Source organism: Onychomys torridus, unplaced genomic scaffold (assembly GCF_903995425.1).
Source record: "Onychomys torridus unplaced genomic scaffold, mOncTor1.1, whole genome shotgun sequence".
NCBI classification, from domain to species: Eukaryota; Metazoa; Chordata; class Mammalia; order Rodentia; family Cricetidae; genus Onychomys; species Onychomys torridus.
The window spans coordinates 36,201-48,914 of NW_023412934.1; positions in this window are offsets into that span (position 1 = coordinate 36,201).

Below are 12,714 nucleotides of genomic sequence, written 5' to 3' on the forward strand. Positions count from 1 at the left end.
TTGTATTTTCATTTGAGCAGGACCTAAGTATATATCTCGGCTTGTCTGAAATTTTCTGTGAATATAATGATATTTTTGACGCATAGAGATCTGTCTACATCTGCCTCTGTTCTTCTGAGGTTGTAGATAGGCAATCACAGTACCACATTATATTCTTCTCTAATATAGACTGTTAATATTCATGGTATAGATTTAAATTTCTTCAGAGCTTCGTCTATATTTTCTTATCCAATAATATTAATCACATGTTTTAAATTTTCAAACTGGATCCTAGTAAATTTTGATCAGGCCTTCCAATCATTGTGTTAAAATATGTAGATTATAATTTTATTTTTTATTTAACTTTCAATAGACCAGGTTTTACAAGAGCATCAGTCTGTTTCCCAATTCCACTGGGTCCTTTAGTAAATTATCATGCTTTCATTTGTGTTTGTGTGATATTTGTAAAAAATAATCATAGGCTGTTCAAAATGTAATCTTTGGTGAACATAATATTTCATCTGTCATTGCATACCATATTTCATGCTAAGTTATAATTTAGATTTAGTAAGAATTATATAACTCAATGTCAAATGTCAGTCACTCAGCATATGTAACTAAGTCTAACTACTTGGACCTCTTCCTTATTTACACTCTGATGAAATATGTAACATTTCCAAATGTTTTAAGTCTAGATGAACACCCCCACTTCTCCTTAAATCTGGACATTTACACATAATTTACCAGAATGCTTCTTCCAGTTCGCTGCTTGCTCTTCCTTGAATTGGTATATATTCTTAATCTAAATCATGAATAGGTTACCATATGCAATTTTATTATTACACATATCTCCAGAATTAATCACCAATTCATAGAAATACATACAATGTATTAATTAAAATATTTCCATTTCCACATCATTAAATAAAAATGAAATTCTATGAAATTGTTATACCTTTACTACTGTGTTGTATGTAGTTGTAGTGACTTCTTTGCTCTTACTTCTGTATACTATACGAGGAGGTTTCACAAATGTAGTTATTAACTGTAAATGAACAGGTTTCCTGCTGGTTAAGAGGGAAATCATGCCTAGTTATGGAAACCAAACTAACTACCAAGAGCTAATGAAGTTTTGGATCTTAGAGGAGAAACTGTTACTGCCCCTTCACTAAAGCAGCAAAGCCCCTAAAAATTCAAAATACTTGTTCCTACACATACATTTAAATTGTGTTCCTCACATTTCCTTAAGGACATGTCATTGAAACAGATTCATAAAATTACATAAATTCACAACCAATCAAATGAAGAATTGTGGATCCCAGTTCCACCTGACACATTTACAATAAATACTTTTGCCACTCGTAAGGTTTATGTTTCACTGAGGGAGATGGAATAGAAAGAATGTAAGGGTATAAGGACCAGGGAGTTTTCTGTGGGATTATGTCTCTTAAGAATGTCATGCATTGCCCATAATACACATAAAGTCTAATAAACATGACTTCCTAAATACGACCTGAACTGGGACCACAACTTTTGGCATCCTGGTGTGAATCGGAAAATCTCATAGGATCTCAACCATAAAGAACTACAGTGAACAAAGTAATGCTGACAGGAAGAAAAGGTCTCCCATGGGGCAAAGCAAACTAAATAATTTGTAAGACCTAATTATATTCATACATAATTTAGGATTATATATGTATAGGTAAATTTATATGGATCACATATATTATTTCAATTAAATGCATAGGTTATTTGTGCATATGAGTTATATATTATGTAGTTATTATGTACATCTATATGTATATATGTAATAACAATTCTACAAAACAATTTATGAGTTTGAAAGACAGAAAGAATGTGTGTACAGGAGCATTTAGTAGAGAAAAGAGAATGGAAAATGATGGGATTTCACTATATCCTCAAAAATAAAAGTGCGTTTCTAGTCATTGGCATTTAAAATTGATATAAGTCATCTACATTTTAAATTTTGTTTTTCTTTTTTTAAAAACTTTTTTAATCAACATCTCTTTTCTTTTCTTTTTATAAGATTTATTTATTATGTACACAGAAGAGGGTGCCAGATCTCATTACAGATGGTTGCAGGCAACCATGTGGGTGCTGGGAATTGAACTCAGGACCTCTGGAAGAGCAATTGGTGCTCTTAAACTCTGAGCCATCTCTCCAGCCCAGTTTTCAGCTTTTCTTACTGTGGTAATTAGATATGTTCTGAAATTTACATTGACCTTATCTTTAAAGAGTTGTACTCAAATAAAAATTAGGAAATAAATTAATTTATACTTGAATGACAATAAATGCATGGAGATATTTCTTTTTACTATCAGGTTTGATATAATAGTAGATATTGAGACAAAATTTCCTCACAGTGTAGACATTTTATGTTTGAGAAACATGGAGAGAATAATAATTTATTGACTTTACTATGGCACGGGTCAACCAAACATTCTCTAACACTCTAGTGCTTTTCCGCAGTGAGCATCTACAAAGGAAGTACTTTCCTTCAAGGCAAAGTAACTTAAAATAATAAAATCCATGTTCTCAAAAAGGAAAGTACCATAAAAAGTTGTAAAATTGCTTTGTTGCTAAAAGTCATTCCCAAGAGAAGCCATAAGTTACATCTACCCCTTCTTCTAAGGTACCATAAGAACCACAGCATCAGTTCCTCTAAAATCCATGCTGTGGACCCAGTGCATCTACTGGGCTTCTTTACAGAATATAGATGAGGAGTTCTTAACACTGGTGTGGGGACTGCAAGCCAACTGCCTGCACCTGAAGTTCAATTTCAGGAGGGATTAGGGCTCTGAGACACTTAGATGAACCTCCTGTCTAGTTTCCCTCAATGCTCTTTCTTTCCCTCTCTCCCTCCCTTTCTCCTCACTCTCTATCCATCTCTCTCTCTCTCTCTCTCTCTCTCTCTCTCTCTCTCTCTCTCTCTCTTTCTCTCTCTCTCTTTCAGTGGTGTGTGTGTGTGTGTGTGTGTGTCCTTTGCTAGGACACATGCAGACTTGACAGCTTATAATGATAAACATGCTGAGCTTCGATGATTTTTGCAAGGGAACTCAGGAAAATTACCAAGGAGGCAGTTTGTTGACATGATATTTCTCTTGTTTGAGGTGGATTTGAGACTATTAAAGATGTGTTGGTTAGTGCCAAGATAATTCTTTCACTCCAGCACTCACTGTGTTACTGTGCCATGTACGGCATTGATAAAATTCTCAACCTACACAAGTAACTACAGACATATGAGTAAAGCTAGGGACATAGCACTCTCCAGGTATACAGAGTGTTTGCTCAGTGCCAAATGCTTAGCCCTGTAAATATGCATACATGTAAGGTTACATATCCTGAGTACATTCTTTATGCAAATCCAAGTACATATGTGCATGTGATAACAATCCATCAAAAAAGACACTTTGAATTAGAAGATCAGAGGGTGATATAAAGACATTATTAAAGAAATAAAGGAGGCGTGAAATATTCTTTTTCCTTCTTTCTTTCCTCATTTCTTTCTTTCTTCTTTATTTTATATCCAGGTTGCAGTTTCTCCTTCCTCCTTCCTTGCAGATCCTTCCTTCCACCCCCTCCCTTTTCCCTGACCCAAATCCATACTGCCTCCTTTTCTGTTCAGGAATGGGCAGATCTCCTATGGATGTCAACAGAACATGGCATATAAAGTTACAATAAATATAAGCACCTCATTGTGTATTAAGGCTGGGAAAAGCAACCCAATATGAGGAGTAAGGTCCCAAAATTCAGGAAAAGAGCCCCTTTGTGGAGAAATATTCTAATTTACATACTGCCTCAAAATAACAACAAAAGGAAGGCAGTTATTTGAATCAGAGGTTAGTTATCCCAGACTGTTGTATAAATGGGATGCTGTTTTATCCTTCACTGTTAAGCTGAAAATTGCACAAGGAGATTTTCTCCCCCAAGCAGTAGTTTAGCAGGTTGCCATTCCTAGTTATGTTCTGAAGGAATTAGCACAGGGCAGAAAAGCTCATTCAATAGTTTCACAATATTTTTTTTTTCTTTTGTTCTTTCTAACTTCAATTTTTTTATGTGAGAGGAAATGGAACATCTCACTGTGTGGAATTAACACAGATGCCTGGTGCATATCTATTATTTGTTAAGAACACTACAGGTTAAATTCAGAAGTGAGTGAGTGATAAGGTGGGAAATCAATGTTTTGAGCACGGTGTACTGGAGCAGAGGCTGCAGAGTCAGCTCAGTTCAAACATAGGCATAAGGAAGTTAATCTAGCAAAGGTATTTTATGGAGAAAAAGATAAGCACAATGTGAGTTCCCATAGAGGTAAACAATTTGTGTATATTGGCAATAGTTACTTCTTTATTATAGGGTAGAATAAGAAGTGGAAATACCTTCAACGTTTGGTATGATAATAATTTTAATGAACAATAGGAATGGTAACAATTCGCATTTACTCAAATGTCTAAACTCTAAAATGCTCCATCATCTTCAGAATCCCACCACAAATGGGGGATGATGATGACTAAAGTGCAAAAATAACAACATAGATCAGGATAGACACTAATCTGGAATCTGAGGGATATTTGTGCATCATCTAGTCTCCAGTTGGGTAACCCCACATTTTTACATTACTACAGAACCAGGTATCCATTGCCAGTATCCATTCTTATGTATTCCTTTTGAGCAACGTAAATTCCCATTAGCTCGTGGTTATCAACTCTAATTTGCTTCTGAGTTAGGGAGGAGGCTTCTGTTCATTCTACTTTCAGGTCTTGGACCCCAAATGGGAAAACATCTAAGTAAGTACTGTTCCTATATCCTCAGGTCCTGTGATTTCTTTTGTATATCAATGCTGTTTATTAAGAAGGTCTTTTTTCTCTGGTGTCCTGAATGCCCTCTGGATTTCATACTCTTTGTACATATGCATTCATGCTATTCTCTGTGCCTTGTAAGGAGATATGTGAAGGAGACAGCACTTTCAAATTTCTCACTAGAATATGTGGCTGTTAATTTCTATATTTATTCCTGTCTGTTTAAGAATCAAGATTATCTGATGATTATTTAACAAGGCCTTGATCTAAGAGTATAACACAATGCAATTACGTGATATTGAATTGCTTTTTTAAAATATTTATTTATTTATTATGTATACAGAAGAGGGCACCAGATATAATAACAGATTGTTGTGAGCCACCATGTGATTACTGGGAATTGAACTCAGAACCTTTGGAAGAGCAGCAAGGGCTCTTAACCTCTGAGCCATCTCTAGCCCTTGTATTGTTTTGTAAAGAACTGTGGCATTTGTTTTTACTGTAGCTAACTGGGATATCTAGTCGCTGATTTTTTCACCCAAACTTATTTTTTTTGAGACAAACAACCTTTTTTTATTCAACCCAGTCCCCTCTCTATTAATTTGAGCTTTCAAGAATGCTAGTGGAATCTTTTTTTTTTCAGTACAAATTCTTTGTTTATTTAGTTGATTTTTGTTACAATGTTAAAATGTTGAAAAATAGTATTAAAAATTTTCCCCTATTTTTTATTAGATTTGTGTTTTAATTTCACTTATGAGCCATGGGTTCCCCACCAAGTTTAAATGAATCCCTAGGGGAGTCTTGGCCCTGGAGGAGATTGGAATGGAGGGGAGGGGTTGGAGGATGTTGGGGGTGGGGGCAGGAGAGGGGAGGACAGGGGAACCCATGGCTGATTATTTATGCAGTCAAATCAGATATTGGTTGCATACTCTTACAAATTTGTGCAAGCATTTCCCTAGCTATCTTTCAGGCAGGACATCATTTTAGATCAAAGGGTTTTTGGATGTGTTGGCATTTACAATTCTCATTTGTTAGTGGCCAGAGTACATTTCAGTACCAAAGACACGAGAATACTGGGTGAAATCTCAATGAAGGCACAAGATCAACTTCTGCACGTTCAATCTGTTGTGAAGGTGAAGCTGTGAAGGTCTTATTAATTGGTCCTTGCCACTAGTATGTGGAGAACAACCTATAATCCTGGCCACAGACTGGGATTTTTGGTGACTCCCATGGCATCCCTTTAGGCAACACTTTAATTAGATGTGACCTAACTTCATTTTTTGATGAAATGACAAGTTGTGTCTCTGTCTCCCTTATTATTCAGTGAATTTATTTAGATCCCCTTTAGGCATTTATATAATTTAGAATGCTCTACTGTATTAGGTTTACACCATGCTCCTCAAGTGGCCTTTAATTTTAGCCACCTTTCTACACATTTCCTCACTCTTCCTTCCTGCCAGCCCTCTCCACATTTGATCTTCAAAGTAGATTTAATTTGCATTTTCATGGTGACTAAAGATATTGAACATTCTTAAGTATTGCTCAGCCATGTGTGTTTCATCTTCTGAGAACTTTTAGTTCTGTACCTTTTCAAAATTGAGCTAACTTTTTTCTTGTTCAGATTTTACATTCTTTTAGATTCTAAATATACTAATCCTTTATTCCCAGGATCCCAAAAGTATTTGTGAAGCTTTTTTGTCATTTCCATTAGTGTTTTTTAAACCAATGTTCATGCTAAGCTAGCTATAGCTGTGCAATCTGATTATGAGTTTTCTACCCCATTGAAAGATTTGTTTACTGTAGTGTAAGTATTATGATCCTCTGTGACTACATCAATAATGTGCAATGGAATATAAACATGATGATACCTCCAGCTTTGTTCTTTTGTTGTCCACTGCTTGATCCATCCATCTATTTGAATTTTAGGTATTTTTTTCATTGTTCCTTATGATGGAATTTAATGAACATTGTGCATAATATCAGCATATTGTTCATTATATAGACAATATTATTCACATAATATTAATTATCAATCCAGAAGCATGGGAGATAGATTACATCTTTCAGTGTCTGTTGGTTTCGTTCCTTGGTGTTATAAAATGTTCACGATGAAGATGCTTAACATCCTTTGTAATGTTTATTTCCAGGAATTTCATGTTTTAGAGGTTACTACAATGGAGTTGCTTGCTTGATACATTACTCAGTATGATACTTTCTATTATATGGGAGAATAATTAAATTTGTGTAGTGATTTTGCAATCTGCTACTTTCCAGAGAGTAAGCATCAGATGGAAGAATTTTCACAGCAAATATTTAGGGCATGATGTATGTGTACAAAATCGTTAGCACATATAGATAATGTGACTCCCTTTCTTTCCCAATGACTTGTTACTCTAGAAGAATACAACGAGGCCTACTCTTTTTCCAGGGGAATGTGTATTTTTATCCTTCATTGTTTCATAGGAAAGACTCTCAGTTTTCTAGTTTTTTTTTAATTCTTGACATACATTTGTCATATGTTCTTTCACGCTGTACTAATATTTTCTTCTATGCTGAGTATTTTAGTGAAACTGAAGATTTCTAGAAGTCTTTTCTTCACATGTTGAGATAATTATATAATTTATGACCTTGAATATTAAAGCAATTTATTAAGCTCTCATTTTTGCCTAGTTACTTGCTTGCACTTCCTGTTTTACTAGGTAATACTATTTCCTTCTCAGGTCTCTGAGGGAGTTGATGTATTTATTGCTTGTATATATGTATATAGTTATTGTATTTATTGTATATAGTTTTCCTTAGTTATAACTTTTTTTATTTTTTATTAGACCAAAAAGGGGAAATATGGTGATATTTTGTGCTGATACATGGTGATATTTTATTTGTGATTTAATAAATAAATCTTGCCTAGATATCAGAATAAAAAGCCAACCACTATAAGTAAACACAGAAATCATGCAATGGTAGCACATACCTTCAATCCTATCACTTTGGAGGCAGGAATCTGTCTAGATGCCTATGAGTTCAAGGCCACTCTAGAGAACAGATCCAAGCATGGCAACACACACTTTCAATCCCAGATCATCCACAGAGGTCTGGAACTCTGCACAGATAGACAGGAAGTGATAGTGCTGGGCAGAAAGAAACAGTTATGTAGCTTGACTATGAGAGTCAATGAGAGAACAGACCAGAAAGGTATACATGCATGAGTAGGCAGGAAGAAGCTCTTTTCAGAAGCTGCAAAGTTGGTGAGGTGAGGTTGGTTGGTGGCTTGTCCCATTCTTCTGAAATCTCTCTGGCCTTAATTCCAAATTCTGGCTCTGTCTTTTTTATTTATTAAGAGCACTTAGAAATTCATCAACGACAACCCAATTGACATCTAATAATAATCATAAAGCCAGTTCTTTTTTAAATTTTTTTCAAAAAAATTTTAGACGTATATTTGTGTTTTAATTTTACATATCAGCCATGAGTTCCCCTCTCCTCCCGCCTCCCACCCCTGACCCCACCTTCCCCCCAGGATTTCCCCCCCATTCCCATCTCCTCCAGGGCAAATATTCCCCTGTGGATTCAGCTCAACCCTGTAGATTCAGTACAGGCAAGTCAGACCTCTCCTTCCAGGCTGAGCAAAGTTTCCCACATAAGCCCCAGGTTCCAAACATCCAGCTCATGCACTAAGGACAGGTCCAGGTCCCACTGCCTGGGTGCCTCACAAACAGTTCAAGCTATTAAAGTGGCTCACTTATCCCAAGGCCTGATCCAGTTGGGGGCTCCACAGCTTTTGGTTCATAATTCATGTGTTTCCATTAGTTTGGCTATTTGTTCCTGTGCTTTTTCCAATCTTCATCTCAACAATTCTCGCTCATACCATCCCTTCTCTTTCTCACCAATTGGACTCCTGGAGCTCCAACTGGGGCCTGGTCGAGGATCTCTGTATCCAAGACTCAGCTATACCACTCTTGGGCATATGAACAAGGAATGCTAAATCATACCACAAGGGCATTTGCTCAGCTATGTTCATATCAGAATTGTTTGTAATAGCCAGAACCTGGAAACAACCTAGATGCCCTTCAACTGAAGAATGGATAAAGAAAATGTGGTACATATACACAATGGAGTACTAATCAGTAGAAAAAAATGGCATCATGAGGATTGTAGGCAAATGGATGGATCTAGAGAAAATCATCCTGAGTGAGGTAACCCAGACTCAAAAAGACAAACATGGTATGTACTCACTCATAGTAGGATACTAGATGTAAAACAAAGATGACTAGACTGCTACCCCAATTCCAGGGATGCCACCTAGAAAACAGGACCCTAGGAAAAACACAGGGATTGCCCAATGACAGAGAAATGGATGACATCTACATGAACAACCTGGACGTGAGTGGGGGTATTGAAAGGCAAGTTTTGAGGGAAAAAGAGCATAGGGGAGCAGGATATCCTAGCTGGATAAAGAACATAAAGGGAGAACAAGCAATAACAGACCATGATATATGAAGACTACATGAGAACAGGAAGAAGCAAAATGCAGGAAAGCCCCCTGAAATCCACAATGATACCTCCACTGTAGAATACTGGCAATGGTCGAAAGAAAGCCTGAACTTACCTAGTCTGTTGATCGGATGACCAAACACCCTAACTGTTGTGCTAGAACTCTCATCCAATAACTGCTGGAAGTGGATAAAGCCAGCTCTTACGACTCAAAGCTGTATTCTTGTCTCTATGGTTACTGCATGCTTGTTAGAAAACAACTTTATACAGGAAATGAAAGTAAAATATTTTTAGATGAGAAAACTACCCATTAGAAACTGTGATCAGGAATATTTATACTACAAAAATAAATCTTTTGTACTCTTTGGTAGTTCCTATTATAAAACATTTATACTAAGCCTCATGACTTCCTTAAATAGAAATTTGAGTAATTCAGGGAGCTTTGATGGTCAGATCATCTAAAATTTATACATACTACATGAGATCGATTTGCCAAGTTGTTCTTACCATATCAATTCCATAATTGTGTCTTTTCTGGTACACTTAAATTTGAAGTTTCTTACATCATATGCATGAAGAGAGCCCTGGTCATCACTTCTAATATCTCCTGCTTCCTCTGTAGATTATTTCTAATGTTGACATCTTAACAGCCTATTGAAAAGTGGAGTCTCAGTGCATAGTCTTTGTAATATTTTTCTATATTTAAAAATATTAGGTAACTTGATTTGTGTGTTTGTGAATATATGTGGTTATATTCACATGTGAGTTGAGACAATTCTGAAGTCCCAAAGAAGCCATCTGATCCGTACAAGTGGTTGTGAAGAGCATTTTGTTGAGGATACATATGAGGACCTCTGTAAAAGAAATATGTGATATTAACTAGAGATATCAATTTAGCTTCTATAATGTTCTTTCTACCTTTTCACCAAAACATACCACTCTCTTCTAAGTTCTGTTCTAACTCCTAGGAAGCAAAAGAATTTTATTCCTATCTTCTTGAAAGAAGTTATAGTTGTAGCTAGAGTTTTCCTGGTCCTGCCTGGTCCATGGTCTGTACAAATCTCTCTCATTCACCAGTCCCACAGCCACTCAGACCCAACCAAACAAACACACAGAGACTTATATTGCTTACAAACAGTATGGTGGTATCAGGCTTCTTGCTGTCTAGTTCTTCTGTCTTAAATTAACCCATTTCTATTAATCTATACCTTGCCATGTGGCTCATGGTTCACCAGCATCTTCACATGTTGCTTGTCATGGCAGTGGCTGGCAGCATCTCTCTGCCTCAAACTTCCACTTCCCAGAATCCTCCTCGCTGCCTGTCCTACCTATACTTCATGCATGGCTACTTGCCATTCAGTGTTTTATTTATTAACCAATCAGAGCAACACATTTATCATACAGATGTAGCAGGAATCTTAACAGGTCTTAGTAAGAACAAACCTGAGGCCAGTTACTGGGGTGAATGCTGGAAGATCAGAAAGACAGAACAAGCCACAGCTACCTCACCTTGCCTGTTCCTCAGCTGGTCTTGTTTCTTGAGACAATTACTAGTTTTAAATATTTTTACATTGGATTGAATTGTTTTATATCGTATGCAACACATATATGTGTGTGTGTGTGTGTGTGTGTGTGTGTGTGTGTGTGTGTGTGAATATGCCATACACATATTTCTAATCTTGCTTAAGATATTGTACTTATACTATTCATTTAACAATGTAATGCAATTTGATAATCCTTGAATTTTATTATTGACAACTATTAGGATATATAGAAATGAAAGTTAGTAGTTAGACATTACAGTCAAACTTGTAATCATATTATGTGTGTTTCCAAGATCAAACAGATATATTTTAAGTAGACATGACATCTTCAAACCCTTCAGAGATCTACAGAATATGGCATTTAAATGTTCTAACTTAAATTTTTTTTATTTTGTTATGACTATGAGAAATGTCAGCTCCTGGCAGTACCATTCTAATTCAGAGAAAATATGGGCATTGAAGAAACTGCATATGGAGTTAACTTTCATTGTGGCAAAAGTTAGCTACTGGACAACAAAGCATCCTTGAATCAACTGCTGACAAACAGGACAGACAGAACATGAAACAAAGGCCTACCTATTCTTGCCACAAACAAGTGTGGTTGTGGATTTAACAAAAGGCATCTTCTGAAGCCAGACAATATGGCACCATCCCTGAAGTGAGTGGCCTTTGCAACCTGCAAAAGGTATCACAACCTTTTCTTTGAAGGCAGTTGAACAGGCAGTGGGCCAATGGCTTCTGAGGTGCAGTGGTACAGCAGATGAAAGAGTTATTCTTGAAGAATAACTAAGTTCATCCCTCTCAACAGTACACTGGCATTTAATAGAGGGATGTGGAGAATAATGGGATGCCAAGATGAAGCCACATATACACAGCCAAAAAAAATGGACAGCTGAAAAAAAAACAAACAAAAAACAAAACAAAAATAAAAAAATCAAAAATTTCCAGAATTTAAAATCGTGAATCATGGCATGACTCTAATGGAATTCAGGTATTTCTGGTACATGGACTGCTCTCATCAAATGTGAGGTCAAACTGTTGACCTTGTATACATCCTAGTTCACAAATGAGTATGTCAGATACTCTAAGCCTATAGGCTGAAGATGATGCCCCAAAACTGTGGAGAAATTTCAGGTGACTCTCCAGGCAGCTGGCTGTTCCTATCAACTCACATTTTTTTTTGGAAGCTGCTTGCATGCACTTCCTGTTTTTATTTTTTATTAGGTAATATTATTTCTTTATTGGGTCCCTGAGGGAGTTGAAGATCAGTTAGTTATAGTTATAGTTTTCCTTGTTAAGAATTTCAGAAAAGAAACACTAGAGGTGTAAGTGTATAGATTTGAAAGATATTATAAGACAGTTCTGTTAGTAATATAAGTTAGGATAGAAAGTGAATCATGTACATTTTGGACTTACCAAAATATGATAGATAGTGGAATTATTTTCTCTGAAATTGTCAAATACAAATGGACGAGATTTTTTTTAGGTATTTATTGTTTATATATATGGTATATAGTAATTGTACTTTTGTATATAGTTTTTCTTAAATTAGTTATATTTTTTCCCTTTTTCTTTTTATTAGAAAAGAAAAGGGGAAATATAGTGATAATTTATTTGTACTGAAATGTAATTTTAATTGTATATTAATAAAGTTGCCTTGGGGTCAGAGCAAGCCATAGCAGAAGCTAGGAGGTGGTAGTTCACACCTTTAATCCCAGCACTTGGAAGGCAGAGCTAGGCAAGTTCTCTATGTGTTCAAGGATATAGCCAGCATGCCAACACATGCCTTTAATCTTAATACCAACCATAGGAGACCTTGAAGTCTGTACAGACAGGCAGTGACAAGGAGGTCATGTGGCTGGGTTTACAACCAATGAGAAGGC